Source organism: Theobroma cacao, chromosome 6, assembly GCF_000208745.1.
Source record: "Theobroma cacao cultivar B97-61/B2 chromosome 6, Criollo_cocoa_genome_V2, whole genome shotgun sequence".
In the NCBI taxonomy this organism is placed as follows: Eukaryota; Viridiplantae; Streptophyta; class Magnoliopsida; order Malvales; family Malvaceae; genus Theobroma; species Theobroma cacao.
Window position 1 is genome coordinate 13,605,358 of NC_030855.1, and position 22,896 is coordinate 13,628,253.

Below are 22,896 nucleotides of genomic sequence, written 5' to 3' on the forward strand. Positions count from 1 at the left end.
GGGTAGTATTAGAGCTCACTTCACGTCGAACCCCCACGTGAATGTGTAACTCGGCCAACGCCAAGGAACGGCTTGTTTTAAAAATAAAAATGTGTTTCACATGTAAATGTTATAACAACCTTGGCGGACTCGGTTAGATACCTCAACGAAGGTATCCCTGAGGATTAGTTTTGGCTTGAGCCTTATTTTTAATAAAAGACATAAGCCTTAACAACTGTTTTGGTAAATTACAAATATTTTATGGTTTAAGAAGTAAATTGAAAACATTATGAAATGGTTCATAATTTGTTGTTTAAACTTGCCTCCATTTTACTTGCCTTTAGATATTTATGATAATGTCTGTTTACTCATTGAGATTGCAAAATCTCACCCACCTCTTTTCCAAATATTTTAGGTCTGTGGTAACTTGTAGATACCCTATTTTGTCAAGGATTCCAGTTGACATCTCTACCACACAGACAGTAGGTTTCTAGCACCACACTGGGTGTATTTTAGGCCACTTGTCATTGTAACCATTATTGTACATTATAACTTAGTAAATTTTTGTATGTATGAATTTATTTTACTTACATATTACAAAAGATTTCTTACATGTGTTTCTATAAATATTATTTTATATAAAAATGCTATATTTTAATCAATATTTTGAATAGTGATATTTGTCTATAAATCTTTTAAAAATAATAAAAAAAATTTCTTTAGATTTATTTGAGCCGAAAACGACCGGTAATTGTTTTAAATGGAATGTTTAACAACGATTGCTCACAGGAAAGGAAAGAATCTGATATGTAAGCCTTGCGGGGTTTCGGTTGGCATTCCGGGTAATGAGTGTCAATCGGGACGTCGCGGCGGTTGTCATGGGCCCGAGGGAGGTTCCGGGTCGTGACAGTACGAGTCTAAAAACTCTCAAGGCTCTCAAGTAGGTAATTATAATAACTAACACGTGGACCCACTTCCACGTAATAACATCCGAGAGCTCCACTCCACTGGATTCCCACAGCCATGGTAGTCTCGACGATGTTGGTCGACATAAGAGAAATCAAGTGGTTGGAACCATGTGTAACATCTTGTGGCCTAGCAATGTATATCCATTACATACCGTGGCCCTAGACACATCTAACAGCCCCGTTGATGACCCAAAGGTTCTCTAGCTAGAGCACACTTGTGCATAAAGGTCACACTATCTCGATGTGACATTCAGCCTACTCTCGATACTCTCGGTTTGTCAAAACCATTTTTGAAACCAAATCGAGGTTTTTCGAGACTTTTGCTTAAAACCATTTGAAAACAAGGTTCGATAACCTTTCCAATTGTTTTTCACATTAAATGACATGGTGTGAACACTTGTACAAAGATCGGAATAAAACCAGTTCTCAAAAGTTTGCATTTAAAATCATTTAATGATGCACGTCACACAAAGATGTAAGGCACAGATTTTTGATGCAAAACAGTGCAAAAAGGCTTGTTTCCCGATCAATATATATGTGTATATATATATTCTACACAAACGATTTCAAAATCACTTGCATCAATAATTTCCTATGGTTTCTACCAGCTCATGTTTTCCACAATAGCAATATATAAATCATTGTAAATCCATTTTAAAATTGCCTATCAAGGCTAACAGCTCATGCTATCCACAATTGCATTTTAGAAAATTGGCAATGTTTATTAACATAAATCGATATATAGTATGGAGATTTTGAAATAGACACCCCTACTCACCTCACAATGGCGGGATATTACTTCGCCACTAATCCGATTACGTTTCCTCCTTTAGTTAATCACCACGGTATTCCTTTTCCACTTGCACACTTCTTAGCAATAAACCAAGCTTAATATACTTAGTGGCGTACACCATCATTGACTGTCCTTGAATAGGTCAATTGCAATAATAGATATTAATATGTTATTTGATAATCAAATATGGAATTGTTGAACATAAACCATAAAAACTGTCCTTACTGGTGGATCATTACCACTGTGCATCAGAGTAGGTTCTGTCAGTCATTGAGGAGCTATCGTTACATGGGCCAACTGCAATAGCAGATATTATTGTGTTATTTGATAATCTCATATTGAATTGTTGAACATAAATCATTAGAACTGTCCTTATAGATGGCTCGTTACCACTGTGCGTCTGAGCAGGTCCTGTCAGTTGTTGAGGAGATGTCGTCACATAGGTCAACTATAATAACAAATATTATTATGTTATTCAATAATCATATATGAAATTGTTGAACATAAACCGTTAGAACCGTCCTTACTGGTGGCTCGTTACCATTGTGCCATTTAAGCAAGTCCTGTTGGTCGTTGAGTAGATGTTGTCGCATGGGTCAACTACAATAATAGATATTATTGTGTTATTCGATAATCAAATATGGAATTGTTGAACATAAACCATAAGAACCATTCTTATGGGCGGTTCATTGGCATTGCCATGGTCGTCCCCTTCCTTCATCAACTTAGGGCTTAAATGTTTTTCGTCTCCATAAGCAGTGGTGCGCCTACGCTTCATGAGACCAGTGGTTCTTTTCTCCTTTAGGATTCTCCTCTTTACCCTCGCACCTAAACCCCATTCTACTAAATCCTCTATGTGTCCTATTGGCACGTAATGGTGCCCCTCAGATAGGGGGACATCAATGTCCACCCAATATTCTCGTGTGGCTTGATCTAGGGTGGGCTCTAAGGTTTTATGTGCCCATAATTGTAAAAAACATATTTTGATATTTTTTTTGATAAATATTATACAGATACATAGCATAAATTAGTAGTTGTTCACTCACTTGCTGAGATGACTCCAACTTCTCAACCGCCTTGTAAAAGTCTTTCAACTTCTGATTGCACTACCATATGCAAATATGTGGGTAGACGCCGTCCTTCGGATCGGAGGGGGCAACTAATTTTCAGAAAGCAGGAATCTTCTTCATTGCCCATAACTGCAAGTCATATGTAACCATTATCATACCATAAATGATAAACGAGTGCAACCATAAATTATGATGTCAAAAGGAAACTGGAAAATGTTACATTACAGCACCTACATCAACCATGCAAATCCATAAGTGTTGTAGTGTACATGATTAAATGTTTTTAGCCAAGGGATGAGATTTTGCGATAAAAATACCCTTAATGAGACCTCTTCATTGATGCGCACTCTCATTCATGTGCATATTAGGGAAACTAAATCTCATCTCTTGACTAAAAATAGTTAAAATTATCTGAAAGGTTATTTCCATAAATACCTTGTATTTTAAGGCTTAAAAAAATTGACTTAAAATCAATTTGGTTATCTTATTAATTAATAAATAATTTTGAAATAACTTTTTCTTACATTGTCTTGTGCTTTCACGTTTTCATCTCCACGGAAAATGTTGTTTGGGATATCCAGAGAGGTAATAAATGTACATTAATTTGAGAGAGAAAGAGAAAGAATAAGGGAAGACTCAACAGAATGTTAGAACTTAAGATCAGCAGTTCATTAATTCCATAAAGAGCTTTTATGTACAACTAGATAAGTACCCTTGCTGCGCAATGGGTTTGCAATGGGTTTGCAATATTTTATAAACACTTAGATATTAAAAATTATGAATTAATGATAGGAATTGTAAAAGCTATTATTGATATAATCCTGCTAATTAATATTTGATATATATACAATTTGTCAATAAATGTACAAAAACTATCATAATATGTACAAAAATTGTTCTGCATTCTCAATGAGTAAGATGTTGTCCTAAAAAAGAAAAGAAAATAATCCTGCTAGTTAATATTCGAGATATCTACAAATAACATTTATTACAAAATGTAAAAAAATTGTTCCCATAAATCAAAGAGCAAGCTATTTTGAAAAATAGGATAAAAGTTCAACAAAATTACATGTACCATGGAATCATTTTTGTGAAGGAAACCTAAGCATGCTAGTTCTTGATTTAATACACCATCCACCATCAATATTACTTGTCTCTTGAACCAATAACACAGTGGCAATTAGAATAAAAACTATAAAGATTGAAAAACCTATGTTGGTCATGATCAAATAAATCTTAACAGAAAGCATGCCTCTTTTATTTTGTTCCTAATTAGATTATCTTGTAATTGTTGCTACTGAAGAGAGAAGCAATTACACAGTTAAAATAGTAAAGTAAAGATAAAGAAAACTAAAACCAAAATTTTTATGAAAAAAGAAAATTTGAAAAAAGGAACCTGGCCATAAAATCTTCTACACCAAAGTTTTGATACAATAGCTAATAGTAGTGTCAAAGTCCAACCATTGATAGCATTAGCTTGACCCTAGTGTCATAGAAAAGCTTGGTTCATTCTCAATGTGAACTGTAGAGAGGCAATAACAATTTCCTTGCACAGTAGATAACCAATCATAAATGTAATCCAATAGGAAATCAATAATTTTTTAGCCTTCATACTAATCCCAGTGGCCATTAGTTTACTTTACACTTAAGGAAAGTTCGTTTGTCATACTTTTGACACGTAGATTGCCTCATATCTAGGAACTTTCAAATTCAAGAAAGTTTGACAACTATATAACTATTAGGTTAAATGGGCAGCTTTTGTTGTAAGTTTTCCAATGGAGATTAGAAATCTATTTGAGATTGGATACAAAATTTTAAAAGTTCTAGAAAGTGCACCTCTAAATTCCATTAGGATCCTTTGCAAGTTTTAGTCAAATTCAAACATAGAACCATACAAAATGTTTGACAAAATACCTACAAACATATATGGTACATTCTATGGGAACTAAGAACCACATGAACTTTAGAAAATTTAAATCACATGTAAGTAGAGCTAAACTTTAAAAGTTTAGTAGTGTCTACATATATTTGTAAAAATAAATTTCTGAACATGACAACATATGCAATTAAGGTCTCAAAAGATTTTGTGAATCTAAATCAAATATCTATGAAGCGTGACTTTTACATATATATTTTTATTTGGTTTTAAAACAGGAAACATATTTAAGTCGGGCCTTCTGTAAAAGAAAGAGCCAGCCTTTAGAAAAAAAAAAACAGTTTAAATATGAGAAGAACAGATGCGAGTCAAATATGATTAGAACAAACAAACTATAAGAGAGTAATTCGAAAATTTGTTTATTTGTATATCAACCATGATGATGTAGTTGAAGCAAATAATAAGAAACACTATCTAGTTCCCTTTCACTTTCTCCACTAATTATCAAGGAAGAAGAATCATGACAGTAAAAATTTTAAATCCCTTGTATGAGATATAGAAATATTGCTAATTTTTTGATTGGTCAGATGTTTTCTATGAACAATAAATTAGTGATTGTTTAAGGAATAATCTACAAAGTTTTAAGACAAAAACATTTCTCTCTTAGTTGAATGTGATGGTATAATTCGTCATTAAATTAGATGATTACCTTAAAAGGGGAATAATATGCAACTTTTCAATGATAAAATAGTCAGATGATGGTCCAAACCATAAGAAAAAGATGGAAGACTCTGGAATTATTTATCCCTTTAGCTTTTGACAATGCTTGTACACTTATGTCCTAGTATATAATTAATTCAAACACTAATACATATTCCTTGCACCTAAAGCAACATTGAAACAAAATAAACAACATGGAAATCTCAGACATATCAAGAAAATCCAGGCAGAGCACTGAAGTTATAAACCATATAAAAAAAAAAGTCACAGTAACAAATCTCAAGGTCCAAATTGAATGATATCAATTGTTAGAGAGAAAGCCAAAGGAAACATCATAGTTACTTCAAGTAATTGATATGCTCCTAGTTTTTAATACTTTTGCTTAACATTTCAGTTAAGTGCCAGCTAAGGAATTCTTCACTTTGTTTTATCTACCATAAATTTAACCAACATTGAGTGTTGAAAGACCCAAGAGCTATATAATCAAAAACACATTCAGGATTAACAAAGCTGATTTTATGACCAAAGCGATAAATCTGCATAACAATGAATGTAAACGAAAATAGTTAAGTTGAACAGCCTTAAAGTTGCAAAAATCATATAAGCACAATCTCTTATTGCACAAATAGACAATAATAAGAAGAAGAAGTAAATCGAGGTCACCCTTTTGTTCACTCATCGAGTGCGTCTTCCAGCGTTAAAAGATAAAGAACACCAACTAAACTTGCAAAAATAAAAACTAAAAAAAAATCAGTAAAAGTCAATTTAAAAAAAAGAAAAGAAAAAAGGAAGAAAATTGGTGTGAATGAGAGAGCGGGTTTCGGGTTTTCTAATAGAGAAAGAGCATTTGAGTGAAGAGTCCTTGAATGTGAAAGAAGAGACAAAGAGAAAAGAAAGGAAGAGGAGAAAGTTTTAAATGGGAGAAACTTTTCCAGTTAGGATTTGGGTACCTACCTGCTCAAGCATGAGACGGTAAGCATGGCGAAAAGAACGATGTGAGGAAGAAAAGAGAAAAAGAATTGAAAAATCAAAAATACCCTCCAAACATGTTAAAATATCAAAAGATAGATGTCAAGTGTAGAAAGCATGTGTAGCTAGGATTCATTATAGTTTAGACACTGGTTAATAAACATTGATTAATAACCTCAAGCAGGTGAAGTTCAGATATCTAGGTAGGTAAGATCCATATTTTAAGGCTTTACATAGAACATGTAATAATAATAACAAAAATGGAGGCCATGCTGCTCCATTGCCACTAGCTGCAGCAAGCAACGTGAGTCAGTTTTACTTTCAGCTCCATGCAGCATTCTGCTGTAAAAACGCATCCAGTGCTTTTACTGTTTAGAGTACCTAAGGTAGCTTCAGCTCTCAACAATAAAGGTTTAAGATATCGTTCACAACCATTCTTGTCCCTTGACGAGAACACTTCTTATTAACAACCATCTCTACTAGACAATATATCGACTGAACAACCAAATTGCAATTGGATAATTGCAGAGGACGTAGAAAAGAATTATAATTGATATGATCTCGAAATCATTATAAGTAATGTTTATTGCGACACAACATTGGAAAATGTATTGAGGTTATTATAATCTTTCAATTAAGTATTTTAGCAAGAGAAGAATGGTTTTTGATAATATCTTAATGCCTTTGTACCTGTTTGCATATCTCAAACAATGGTTTAGATGGGATATATAATCTCTGAGAAGATCAGAAATAGATGGCAGAGCACAAATAGCCTAGATAAGGGTCGCATCACAAACTGTTGTGAGCATTTCAATCCAACAATTTTCATATCAAATGTTGCAAAAAGTGTTGGGAGTTTCTCAAGCAATGAGATAGTGGGATTCCAAGAATAAGATAGGTTTTCAGCGGTGAATGCTGCAAAACATTAAAATTTTTTAGAAGCTGGTGCTTTTTTGCTTGTGATTTTAGCATATTTGTAAATCCTGCTTCCGATTTGTTGCCAGATGCTTCTTTTCGATACATACCTTGGCCTCCTGGAAAAGAAACAAGTACATGATCGTTTCCAATTAAGGATGGCAAGACTAGCAATAATGTGGGTTAAGTTAGGCTCATTTAAAGCGTATGCCAGTTTTGACTTTTAATTTCGATTATAAACTAAGCCAACTCCTAAACCTTTTATTGGATGGATCATAACCTAAACAATCTAGTCAAGATTAACGTCTAACGTACAACTAGCCTCTGTAAATTTGTAATCTCCCCTTATTCAATTTTGCAACTCCGCATTCCTTTCACTGATTATTCTTGAAAGAAATATACATTACAAGATATTTTGCTTATGCTGCATCCATCACAATAATGGTTTTGATTTACTTTTTATTCTAAGATGTTACAAAATAAACTTTTCCTTTTTGTTGATGCCCATCATTTCTAACGTTTGGCATACACAACCATTGAATTTAATATTAAAAAAGGTCAAAATTTTCACTCAAGTTAATTCTAATGTTTTTCTACTGCCAACAATTGCAAGCGAAAGAATAACAGAGATACAAAATATGACGACTATAACATTAACTTTACTTGCATAGAATTTAGTCGTTAATTGACAGAAACAAGGCTGTCCACATAAATCCTTGCAGAACAGCGTTGGGGTGCACCTGGAATACAGAGAGTCTCCCTTGTTTCATTCTCCAGATAAAACCAAGCAGGCTAATAACCTTCATTATTATCGAGCAATATTTTTTCACCATTCCTAGAATATGCTATAGCTCTGGTGTGAAATAAATTGGTCTTCCATAGGTTTCGTCACAGATAAAGTAGTTCAGTCAAGATTCCTTGGCCCCATATTCCTTCATCACCCATAAAACGGCATTATCATCGTCATAACTAACGAAGCAATCACGAAAAACACATAAGCATCCTCCCAATACTCCCACATTTTTGTAACCAAAATCCCTGATGTCAATGTCACATTCAGGCACCTCATGATACTCCTCATCCCCAAGATCAAGAGCAAAGATCAATTTACCATAAAAAAGGTTGTTTATTTCATCTCCTATCCAATGCAGGCATCCATTAGCATAAGCACCGTCATTACAAATAAAAGGAATGTCATAAGGGCAATCCTTAATTCGTCTCCAAGAAATAGCTTTCAGGCTATAAATCATAACTTTGAAGCAATTTTGACTCTTGGATCTCATCATTTTCACCACTTTGTAGTCATTGCTGATGACATCATATCCAAATCCAAGAATGGTATCGTTGTCATAGCCATATCCAGGTATGATATAATGATCCATGCTTACATCATCAGCAATTGCTGGCAGATAATGGCATTTTTGGGTTGATGGATTCCATAAAGCAATGCCTGCATCACGATGGTATTCAGCAAGTAAACCATTGCAAGAACCAAAAATTCTGGAATGATAATTGTTCATCTCAGCTGTAAACGGACGAGGGAATTGCACCAAGTTGCACAACGAGTTGAAGTCCACTGAGTAGGCCTTATCATCATTTTCTGTAGTGTTATCAAGAACAAGCTTGAGATTGGTGTTGGTTTTCAAAGACTGATGCAGATGGAGTTTGGCGAAATCTGAAATTCTGAATCATCTATGAGAGAACCCCACAGCTTGGACACGCATTTGAAGCGTAGCAGTGTCTTCACCGGAAGCCGACAAAGTATGTCAGCGATGATCAGATCAGTTGGAAGAGTAGACATTGGTGAATTCAGGAAGAAAGAAAACGTTTGTTGAGGGTTTTGTGGAGGAATGAAAATTTTCCTTTAGATTACGATGGTCAACGTCAAACAACAACATGAAAGGAAAAAGCCTTAGCTGTAACCTTGCTGATTATTATCAGCTGGAGAAGTCAAGCCATCAGGTGCCCTTCCTTCCATTCTCAATTTTTTATACTTCCATTCAGCCTTATCATCATCAGCACCGACTCTCAAGCCTCGGTGGATAACTGGTTAACAGCTTTGTTAAAATTGATACCACAGCAATAGGATATGCACTAATTTCCGTCCTGATCCAATCTATGTCAGAGTTGCAAGATACAAGCAAATCCTTAAAATAGTTGTTGCCAGCCAAGTTCTAGTTAAATTAATCCTAAAATTAAAAGAAAAAGGCATAAAAAGCACAATTAATTTCCCTCTTTTTTTCAATTGTTTTAAACCTTGGGTATTCAATAGGAAAATGCATGCAACAATTTAACTTTGAACCCATTAGCAATTTGAACCAAGGCATAAAAAGGGTCTAGAAATTTATCAAGAAAGATGTTGTAAAACAGCAATAATATTAGTAAGTATTTTCCTTTCCCATCATAAAGAAGTACAAGTTTAAAATTTGCATGGCTGTCATCAACTGTTCAAACAAGTCGGTGAATACTTTTGGAATTCCACTAGTTAACACGTTTTGATGAAAAGATGAAAAAATAATTAATTAATTAATGTACATCAAATATTAACATATACATAAAATCATGTAATTTATTGTATTTGTACTTGTGAATATGAAGATTACTTCAAAATTTAAGATGCATGTGATTGCATCCAATCCTTGTCTGCTTAACAAATCTAAATCTACATTATATTTTTTGGGTTTGGATCTAAATCTATATAACTATCTTGAAATTGGGTGTTAAATATATAAATAGAAATAGAATAAATTGTTCATAAGTGGAGAAAAGTGCCAATAAAACTAAGAAATACATTTGATGGAAATGGAAAAGATATCCCAAGTTCCCCTCAGGCCTGTTGAAATGTGAAAACAAAGGAATTTTCCAATAATAATAACACTTTCAGAGATACGATTTGTTTATATATTTAAAGTTGTCAGAGATACGCTTTCATGCTCGGCCCTAAATCTTACCCAGTTAGGCAATAGTAACATTTTCTAATACATAATTGATTTGACAAATAAAAAATAATTTCTTTAGAGGGTCTTTATTTTCCAAAAGAAAAAGTATTCATAGGGTATTTTTTTTAAAAAAATTACTTTTAGAGAAACAAATAACTTTAGAGATAAGTTAACAATTATTAACGGAGTCCAAAGCAGTTTGCCCTTTTGACTCTACTTCTTTTACAAAAATAAATAAAATTAGTCCAATTAAATCTCGTGAAAGAATTTTTGAAGGTAGGCAATTGGTTATTTAAAATGTCACATTTCATTAATATAACCTTAAAGGTATTGTGCTTTGTTGAATAACTTTTATGTTCTTTTTCCTATGCCCACCTTATGGACATGGTGAAGAAAAACGATGAAAGAGTTCCAAATTGAGTCTTTAAAATCTCAAATTTGTAGTAAAATATAAAATGACATTGCCGTGCGAATTGAATCTCTAAAGTGGACATGGCCTGATTTAAGGAAAAAGAAAGAGCTTGAGTCTTCACTAGTGTTATATATATATATAAGAAATTATGAAAAATAACCCTGCTTATAAAGTGATTGCAAAAATAGCCACTTACATAAAGTTATCTATTTTTACTCAAATTTGGCATGAGTAGTAGACCAAAATACCCTTTAAAACATTTCTAGCAAATTAATCTCCTGATATCTCTCTCCTGCCATAGAGAAATTAAATGTTTAACTATTTCAGCTCCCTCAACTCTCTCAACTCTCTCAGTTGAACTGTATCAACTTTCCCTCAACATTCTAAACTGTATTAGCTCTCTCAGCTCTCTATTGAGCACCATCGTCATCTTGCTGAGGTCTATGTCTTGGCATCTGGCCATATCGTAGTCGATATATAGACCTTAAAGTAGAGATGACATCAAGGTATATTATTGGGTTTATTGCTGCAACCTATTAAGTCTTGAAAATTTATGTGTAAATTAGAACATTGCCCAGAGTTGTTACACGGCATGCTTATAAAAAAATATACTAAAACAAAAAAAAAATTACAAGTTTTAGTACATGGCTTGTAGTAAAATTTGTCTATACATGAGGTGTAGTAAACATGGCATGTAGCAAAATCATCAGAACATTGCCTAGAGTTGTTACACGCCATGCATGTAACATCTGTAATGCACATGGCGTGTAAAGAATATATTAAAATAACATATTTTAGTACATGACGTGTAATATTTTTATTGAAAATGGAGTGTAACACATTATCAACATGGCGTGTAACAAATTTTTTTTCAACATGGCATGTAACAACATGTTTTCAACAAGACATGTAGCAAAATTTTAGAACACTGCATGTAATGCGTAAAATGATTGATAATTTTTTTTTTTTCAAAATTTCAGTGGCGTTCCAATTGTGTGACTTGTGATAAGATATGGTGGTCAGTGGGTTGATGGCATTTACAAGGGTGGTGAGTCACGAATGCGGGGGGTTAGGAGTGATTTGTCATTTGTGGGCTTGATGAAGCTAGTTGAAGATGTTGTTGGGGTAAACTCAGAAATTCACAAGATTGAGTTACATGCATTGATCAGTACACCCGAAGAGCTATCGTGCCCAATTATCAAGGACGATGAGGATGTTGCATTAATTTTGCTAGAACAGAGAAATGTTTCGGTAGTGAACATCACCATTAAAGAACGCCATACAAATGTTGTGTCACATGACAAATCTGTATAACATGGTAATCACCTCAATCAAAATGAGATTTACAATGCTTCATATATACCACAACATTCAGTCCCTAACCCATAACAATGGCAATTGAAGTATGCACAAGAGTTTGTGCAGCCCGATAGACACAAACATTCACAGAACATGCAACAATCGAGTGAAACTGTATAGGGTGTAATGCCATTTTCAAATGAGATTAAGACACTTGAGAACAACATTATGACACTGGAGAATGAAATTGCGACGCTGGAGAATGACATTGCGACGCTGGAGGATAATGCTGCATTTAATGAGGGAAATGAGGATTTATTCCCTACCGGTGAAGATAAATTTGATGACAATTGAAACGATGGGCCAAATGAATGGCATGATGACAGTTTTGACGATAACTAGCTTTATGAATGTGACATTCCAAATTTCAATAATGTGGAAGGTGAAATGGAACATGTTGGATGTGTTGATGTAGGAGATGTTCAGTGTGATGAACCTATATACAATAACCCTATCGCTGGTGACAATTGCATTCGTTAGCAAGGGGAAATGCAGGGATATCTCGTACTTGGTTAATTTTAGGTGCAGAAAGGTTTTCCCTCCAAACAATTACCACTAAGGAGTTAACATGTGCAGATGAACATTTATACAAAGGAAGAATGTTTTCCTTAAAGGTCGAGTTGAAATGAGCTTTGAACATGTTGGTTGTAAAAGAGCAGTTTGAGATAAGAGTAAAAAGGTCATGTAGAGGTCATTTTGAGGTTGCTTGTAAAGACAAGGCATGCAAGTTCGGTGTGCGTGCAATGACGTTACTTAAAGGAGAATATTGGAAAGTTCGAACCTACCACAAAATACACACGTGTACTATCAATGGTTTACAAGGGCGATTTTGAACTGCGAGTGTGAAGATAATTGGTGAACTTATGTCACACAAGCTTTAAGCTAATGGAGTAGCATTGAGACCTAAGGACATAATTGGTGAAATATGGGTTTAGTGGGATTGGAATGATTGTATGGTAAAGCTTGGCAAGCGAAGGAGTATGTGGAAAGGCTTGTTTTCGGTCCCTTTGAGGACTCATTTCAAGTACTACCCTCGTATTTTTATGTGTTGGAACGAGAAAATCCTGACACAGTCACTACAACGGCTACTGATGAGTCACAACGATTCAAATATTGTTTTTGATCATACGGGGCTTGTATCCTTAGGGATGAAATGCGTCTTATAGTTGCAAATGATGCGACACATCTAGAAGGCAAAATGAAGGGTGTTTTGTTTTTCGTTGTATGCAAAGATGCGAACGAGTGCGTATATCTAGTTGCATTTGGCATAGGCCATGTTGAGGACAAAGATTCATGGACAAGGTTTCTTAATAAGCTACTTGATATGGTTGGTTGTTTTGAAAACACTATGTTCATTTCTGATAAGTATCTTGATATTAAGAAAGCAATCCAAAATGCATAGCCAAAAGCACACCATGGTTTATATGGTTGCCACTTGAAGAAAAACTTTAAAAACAAGTTCAAGCACAATGACGTTTCAATGATTTTCACCATTGCTCTAGACTGCTATATGGTTTCCAATTTCAACAAACATATGAACCAGCTTAAGCAGATTCACGCAGGAACCCACTTTGACCTTATGAGAATAGGCCCTAGGAGATGACACGTGTACGGTCACTAGTAAGGTGATACCAACTCATGACATCTAATATTGCGGAATGTGTTAACTCATGCTTGAAGTGTACAAGACAAATGCCAATCATTGTTCTAATCGAGTTCATCAGAGACATGTTTCAGTGTTGGTTCCATGACCAGTATGAGTAGGCTATTAAGGTGACCACGCCCTTCAGCCCTTAGGCTATCAGGTAGTTAAGCAAATGGTTCAATGAAGCACATCACTTTGTAGTTAAACCTATCAATTGAGTGGGGTTCGAAGTTAAAGACGGGAAGATGGACAGACTTGTAAACCTATTGAGGAAGACATGTTCATGTTGTGAATTCCAAACAGATCTACTACCATGCAGCCATGCCATTGTAGCAATAAAGTAAGGATATCTTTATTTCTTATTTTAACCCTAATTAACATAGCTTTTACTTTATGCTTCAAGATTGAGTTCATTGGATTTTTCAGTAAATGCAAACGTGAAGCTGTTGAATTCTACGTTGAATACTACAAGGTAACCTTTTTGGTGGAGGGTTATACAGGGTCTATTTGCATAGTAGGGCATCCTAGAAAATGGGACATCCCCCCTCATTTGACACAAATTGTCATTTTCCCACCACTTTGGTGAGCTTAAGTGAGAAGACCTAGGAGGAAAAGGATTCCATTGACTGGTGAAGGTAGTCGACCACTGAGATGTTCACAATGAAAGAAGTACAAGCATAATAGATAGAATTATCCATCCCCATTTGTAGTTCCATCTACAAATCCAACACCATTTCTAAGTCAATCAACGCCTCCATGAAGACGACGACCAAAATCATGATCAACTTGTAGACAAACTGGTCACACATACAACAGCTGTCCAATACGAAGGACAATGTCTAAGAACTGGGGTGTCTTATAGATGAAGACAGTTTGTCGGCTTAACTAAATGTGTGAGCCATGTCTAGTACCTTTCTCACAATTTCCTCTTAAAGTTTTTTACATTCATATTTTGTGTTTAAGGTTTAATGATGGATTGAGAAAATGTCGTCGTTGTATCCATAGGTGGGCCCACATTGGAAGGAGTGTATAAATATATTATGAGTGTTTTTACTATTGTAATTTATGTCAATGAGTAGAATTTTTAACAAGTTTTATAATTTTAGATAAATAAGTCACGAAAAAATACCTTAAAAAATGATCTCATAAGACTCATATTTCAGGCAATAATAACATTCTACTAATTGTCATATTATATTGTTTCACGCTCCAGTTTCACCTATGTCATTGACATCTTGTCCTGACACGCTGAGTCATTGTAGTATTATAGGGTAACACGCCACGCTCCAATTTCACCTATGTCGTTGACATCTTGTCATGCCACACTAAGTTGTTACAGTATTATAGGGTGACATGCCACACTCCAAAGATATCGTTGACATCTTGTCGTGACACGAATGAGTTGTTGCAATATTGTAGGGCGACATGCCACACTCAAATTGTTAAATGTCATTAACATCTTTTCGTGACATGCCACCATGTCGTTGTAGTATTATGGGTGACACGCCACTCTCCAAAGATGTTGTTGACATCTTGTTGTGACACACATAAGTCATTGCAGTATTATAGGGTGACACGCCACACTCCAATTGTTAGATGTCGCTGACATCTTGTTGTGACACATCGTCATGTCGTTGCAGTATTATAAGATGACATGCCACTTTCCAAAGATATCGTTGACATCTTGTCATGACACGCATGAGTCGTTGCAGTATTATAGAGTGATACGCCACATTACAATTGTTAAATGTCGTTGACATCTTGTCGTGACATGTCGCCATGTCGTTGCAGTATTATAAGGTGACACGCCATGCTTCAAAGATATCATTGACATCTTGTTGTGACACGCTGAGTTGTTCTTGTTGTGACATGTTGAGTTGTTGCAGTATTATAAGGTGACATGCCATGCTTGTTAGATGTCGTTTACATCTTGTTGTGACATGCCATTAGTAAAAAAACCACAAGTTGAAGGTACCCTAAACCAATTAATTTAATTTACATCTTTTGATCATTATAGGCATTGTGTCTGAAATGAAAAATTATTGTATAAAATGTACATATATTAAAATTAATTGTATCTACAAAAAATGTACATACAACTTCCCATATGTTCATGACGCGGGGTTTAGGGTTCGCTTTCACAACTGTTTTTAAAAATTTCTAAGGCATCTTGGTGATGCATATTTACAATCATGTTTTGCTTAACCTTGATTGATCTCAATTGCAAAATATTGTCAATGTACAATACCATAATGTGAAACCTTTACCTTCAAAAACGTATAGCAGAGGTAGGCACGATGACGTAGGTTAGAGGTAAGTTTGTCATTTTCCTTAGTGAGCTCCTAGAAGTGGGTTTTCTAATAATGTTAAGGCCTAAGGAGGCCTAAGGAGTAAATGAATGATACATATAATAATGGAATAAGCAAAGAAACAGAAATAATGATAATTTCCATGGTAGGGGTAAAACGGCCATTTTAGACCTCGAGTCTAAATTTTTAAGTTTTCATGAACTTGAGTACCTTTAATCTATTTTGGACCCTTTCTCAGTGTCAAAAGAGTAAAATGTTTGAGCCAAAGGGAAGAAAAAGGCAAAGTCAACTATGCAATGGCATTTTTGTAAATAAGTGGAACTTTAGTCAACCCAAGTATAAATATCTCATTTTTTCAGCACTTTCTCCTCACTTCTAGCAACTTCTTCTTCTTCCTTCCATTTCTCCTCCCCATTTCACATTTTCCACCTTCCATGAAAGCCTCCCTTTAAACCTCCATGATTTTTTTCATGGTAACCCCAAACCTTATGTTTTTATATACCTTGTCACATGATTTTTCATGCTCTTTCACTTCTACACCTCAAAAACCATTAAAAGTCTTTCCTCAATACTTTTTCTCACTAGATGGACATTTTAGAGAGAGAGAGACTTTCCATAATAGCTTGACAAACTCTTGGAAAGGAATTCAACTACAAAACCACCAAGGTGAGTAATGAGTTAGGTTTGATTTTAAGTTGTTGATGATGGCCAATAATTAGAGTTGTGGGTTGTTTTATTGTTGAGGGCTATTTATTTATTCTTAGTGTGACTAGAGTAGTGTAAACTAATGACTAGTCAAATGGTAATTGGAAGCTAGTTAGAAATAACTAGCAAAACTTGATTTAGGAAAATAGCTTTTGGAATAATATTCATGTTAATTGAGTTGGTGTGATGCTATTGTGTGTGATAGGTTCCAACGAGACCCCACATCTTCATTTGGAGCAATAATCGGACTTGAAATCAATCAAGGAATCAACAAAGATGTAAGTGAACTTGTATTAAAACGTTTTGGAATAAATGATTATATGCTTGAATGAACCACTTGAAATATTTTTTTTTAATTTTCTTTAAAATTTGCGTGGGAACAAGCCTTTTATGAAATGTTCTTATAATGTGAAATGTGCAATGTGATTAATTCATGTGTTTCTACATTATGTTGATGTGTATGTTGTGCATTGAATGGCACTATTGGGTGACAATTGTAACCGTGCATGTGCGGTGTGGGAGTGCACATGACAATGATAGTGGTGTGCTATGTGAGTGCACACACTGATGATATATGCCATGTGCATGATAGTGGTGTGTTGTGTCAGTGCACACACTAATGATATATGACATGTGTGATGTGGGAGTGCACATGATGATATTGCCTTGTACGATGTGGGAGTGCACAAGATGATTCTAGCTACGTGCAGTGTGGAAGTGCACATGAGCTGGTGAGATGAGAGTTGTATACATGTATAAACATACCATATAAAGGTTAAGGAAATAAAATGTGATTGTATTGAATATTGAATGTTGAAATTTGACAAATGCTTTCCAATTGATTTTCATTGCAACAAAAATGGACTTTCATTGTGACAAGAATTCTTTAATTTGATAGCCCTGGTTTTCGCTGCAGTGAAATTCATTCTCCCTACAGCGAGAAACTCTCGGGTGCTGGGGGCTTGACTAGCCCAGATTTTCGCTGCAGTGAAAATGCATTCTTCCTGCAGTGAGAAACTCTCGGGCTATTGGTTCAAAATTTTTCCTTAAAGTTCACTGCAACGAGAATGCCTTTCCGCTGAAGCGAGATTCACTCTGCTATGCTTGCCTAGCTTGAACTTCCTAAATGTTTTAAAATGAGTTGAAAACAGCACGACATTGAGTTTTGTTCATAATATACAAAATTGCATTGTTTTTAAACAAGTGCATCATGTTTTCGAAAAGCTTTCTGTATCATTTGCTTGTTCCCTTCCTATGTTAACTCACTGGGTTTATACTCACTCTTTTCAACTTCATGTTTTTCAGATTTAGAGGTAATTGGGACCTAAACTGAGGCGTCCACTGACACTCACTTTTTGGTAGGTATCATGGCATTTAGTAGCTGTACCTTCATCCAAGGTCACTCCACTATAAGTCAATAAGTCTTTTTGCCTATGTATATGTACATGTGATGTAAATCGCTAAGATACACGTTGTAAACAATATATGTTTATTTTGATTAACATTGCCACTATGAGTTGGCAATGGATAACATTATTTTGGATAATATAAATGTAAGTAGTTGACTGCCATGTTTTATTGTTGAAATAATCATACTTGAGAATGACGAAATATGACATTTAAAGTGATGGATAGAATGATGAACATGATCATATAAACAAGCTTGCTTGGGCTTAGTGGGCTATGCCCATTGGGCCTATGTGTCGGTCATGGGCCGAAAATTAGGCTGTGACACATAAACATACTACGATGTACTAATGATTTTGGAAAATGAATTTCCAATGGCATCGACATGGAATCTCTTGTCTTAAAGCGCGATTTGTTGAAATAACCAGATTGGTGGCAAATCATAGGCATCATAGTCCTAAGGGATATTATTTGTGTTACATGCAGTCTGGTATCCTTAGCAGCAGAAGTTCTTGCAGAGTCCACCACCTTTATCATCCACTTCACTAAGTTGATCTTTGTAACAACCCTGTGCCCACCCACCTTGCAAGGAGCAAGGATGAAATCGACATCTTCCCATTTTTTACCGTATGTCGGCTTATCACCTTTCATTTACATTCGCAACTCAACTAGAATTTTCATACTCGACCATTTATCTTCAGTTGGATATGTGGTGCAGAGCATATGGATGGTGTCTTGTGACATATGTTTACATTAGCTTACACATCATGCAGTCCGAAACACACATGTAGTTTCATAATTGAAAAATGTTTAAATAAACTTACAAAGAATATCGCATCAACCATGCATGCACAAGTGTTGTACAACTTGGACTTCGACCTGTAAGTCATTTACATAGTATGCTGAGGCATGCATCAATTTGTTCACTTGTCATTTCCTCTAGAGGATTCTCTAATGATGTGAAAACGTAAGGCCCTTAATCCCCTAAGATCCTGACGTTATGCTTGCACATGTAACCAAATGAATTTCAAAAGGCTGGATGGATTAATATTTCATTCAAAAACAATATTTGCAATGTTATTTATGAGCTTACCTCGCACACTCGTCTATCTTGAAAGCTTCGTATGCTTTCACCATTGAGTTCTTGACATCCTAGCAATTCACCAACTGGTCGTCATACAAGCTTGCCATGTATTTGCTAGCCATTGTGACACATGCCCGTTCAGTTAGGTCTGGAATTACTGCTTCATGATGTTAGACATCAGACGACTTTGGTGATGGCAACCGTGATGCGCTGCCTTTACGAGTGCATTAAAAATCGTGGTTTCCTTCAGCTTGAACTGATTCAAGGTTTCCATTCCCTCCCGCAGCTGCCTCAACAACCACATCAGCTTGAGGAAGATGGTCTCCTTCAACATCAACTGATTCAAGGATCACATCCCTTGCCACAACGTCATCGACAATGTCATCGACATGAGTTACATTGTCTCCTTCAGCTCCAACAATGCCATGGTCAATGTTTTCACTATCAACACTAGGTTCATCATCTTGCCCATCAACAGCATCATGGCTATGCTCACCATCATGGTGAGATGAAGCAACACCCTACAGAATGAGACAAATGAGAAAATTCGTTAACTCATAAATACCCAAAACCCTAAACCAAAAGTAAAAATAGGACCACACCCGTTAAACGTAAACCACCAATATATGAGCGAAGCTAGAATAAAGTACTTGTAATTTTATGCCATTTAGAATCTGACCAAAAATACAGTCCTCAAATGTTTGCACTGCGTCTTTTAATAACTAAATTGAAGCTTTTAGCTCCAACATGTCTTTCGTATGCTTCTACATGACCCGTCACAGCTGACTGGCTGTGACTACACCGTCATTGCCTGTCGTTGAATGAGTCAACTACCATAACAAATATTACTGTGTTATTCGCTAATCAAATATGTAATTGTTGAACATAAACCATATGAAGCATCTTTACTGGTGGATTGTTACCACTATGCATCTGAGTAGGTCCCGTCGGTCGTTGATGAGTTGTCGTGGTATGAGTTAACTGCAATAACAAATATTACTGTGTTATTTGATAATCATATATGGAATTCTTGAACCTAAATCATAAGAACTATCTTTACTGGTGGTTTGTTACCACTGTGCGTTTGAGTAGGTCCTATCGATCATTGAGGAGCTGTCGTCGCATGGGTCAACTGTAATAATAGATATTATTTAGTTATTCGATAATCAAATATGGAATTGTTGAACATAAACTGTTAGAACCGTTCTTACTGACGGTTCACTAACATTGCCATCGTCATTCTCTTCCTTTATCAATTTAGGGTAGCAGTGCTCCTTATCTCCAGAAGCAGTGGTGTGCCTCTGCTTAACAGGACCAATGGCTCTTTTCTCCTTTAGGTTCCCTATCTTTACCCTTGCACCTAAACTCTATTTTGCTTGATCCTCCATGTGCCCTATTAGCACATATTAGTGTCCCTCATATATGGGCACCTCGATGTCCACCCAATATTCCCGTCTTGTCTCATCCGGGGTGGTCTCCAAGGTTTCGTGTGCCCACAACTGCAAAATATATTTTGATAAATTTTTTAAAAAATATTGTATAGATTCACAACACAAATAGGTAGTTGTTCCTTCACCTGCTAAGATTACTTAAACTTCTCAACCACATTGTAGAAGTCTTTCTACTTCTAATTGCACTACCATCTGTATATATGTGGGAAAACATCGTCCTTCAGATCGGATGGGGAAACTAATTTTTAGAAAGTAGGAATCGCCTCTAGTCTCAAAACTGCAAGTCAAATGTAACCATCATCATACTGTAAATGATAAACGAGGGCAACCATAAATTATTATGCCAAAAAGAAACTAGAAAATGTTATGTTACAATACCTGTATCACCCACGCAAATCTGTAAATGTTGTAGTATAAACGGTTATCCTTCTGCAAGTTGATGGCAAGCACTTTGAACCTTTTCAATAGATAGTCCTCAATTAGCCTCTAAACATAGTGACCCTAGAGGAAGACAGTCCAAGAGCCAATGTCCTCCACTAATAACAAGAGCCAATGTATCACCCCGTTTTCGATAGTTTGACCAAATAAAATATTGTTCGCGATCAGGACGAGTGCCATCTTGGTTGCATCTCATGGTTGTTGAAAATTGCCTCCTTGAAATGTATCAAGCAACGACTGAAGCTTAACAGTTTGCTGCCCATTCTAGTATCTCGCATGAATTCCGTGGGGAACAACCTCATACAGTTATGTGAATACATCAGGTAATGGACCAAACTTTAGTTCGGTGATAAGGCTGATCTCTTGGTTTGATAGGCTCGCCTTGATCTTGCCAATGGCAAACCATAACTCATGGTCCATTGACTCTATTTCAGTGATTCGACGAACAATGATGTTTTGTAGGAGACTAGCGCAAAAGTAGCCTTATGGATAAACGTCCAGTAGTATTTCGAAGCATGCACACTTGAATGCATTGTACTACTCTTTCTCTTAGAAAGTCTTGTTGATGTAATGCAGTTACGACCACTTACAGTCAGTGTTAATGGAGACTTTGAATGCCCACTTATCCTTTGACACAACAAGCAAAGTGTCAATGTTATCATACTCTCTCAACTCTATCTGCAAAACATAGCACACAAGCACGTGTGAGAAAGCCCAATAAACAATTAACCCATAATATGCGGAACACTAAATTGAAGAAAGAAATATATATTGTTACACGTTATGCATACCAAGTAAAATGCTATTATAGGCTATGTAGACCAAGTAAAATGTTGTAACACGCCAATTATAATTACTAGTTCGTTACACGAAATACCATGACAACTATGTGGTCACCACACGCTGTACATGTAATGCTACCTTAAACTGAAAAAATTTAACCAACAACACACTAGATTGAAGAAATATATGCTGTTACACACTATATAGACCAAGTAAAATGTTGTTACATGCTATGCAAACTGAGTAAAATGTTGTAACACATCAACCCATGCTATGTCGTGAAGCGTAATTATAATTACTGATGCGTTACACGATATGCCATGACAACTATATGGTCACCACAAGCCATACATGTAATGCTACCCTAAATCCAAAAACATTTAACCCATAACACGCTAAATTGAAGAAATATATGTTGTTACATGCTATGTAGACCAAGCAAAATGTTGTTACACACCAATGCTAAGCCATGTTGTGACATGCCAACCCTACTATGTCGTGACACGCCAATTATAATTATTGCTTCGTTACACGAACTACCCTAAAATACCCATTTTGGTGACATGCTAGGGATTATGGCAACTATGTAGTTTACACCTTAAACCCTAAACTAAAGCTAAAAACCCCAAAAATAGTTAACCCACTACACGCCATATCGAAGACCTTTTTATACTTATTACACGATATGTAGACCCCCAAAAAATTTTTGGTACAACCCCAAACCATGTCATTAAAAATTTTGTAGTTATTTCCACAATTTACCCAAAAACCATAAAACCAAGAAGAAAATAGTTAAAACATAGCATAAGCAAAAACACAAACATTTCATAGAGCAACCCAACAAAAAATTACCAAACAGAAGAAAGTTTTAATTGATGACTGACTAACCTCTTCACGCGAAACTGACATTGCTGCTGTGATGTTGTTAACTTTGCTTAGAATGAAGTCAAACATTATGGTCCCTTTGGGAACAACGAATGAATCAAACTCTTTTACTTATTTCACACAACCATTTGCAAATGCTAAAACTATAATAAAATACGATGGTCTTTTAGACACTTTAACCGCTAATAT

The 22,896-nt window shown here is 35.5% G+C and overlaps 1 pseudogene; it reads right to left on the reverse strand.

The window, feature by feature from the left end:
- LOC18595787 lies at nt 7,972–9,091 on the reverse strand (annotated as a pseudogene).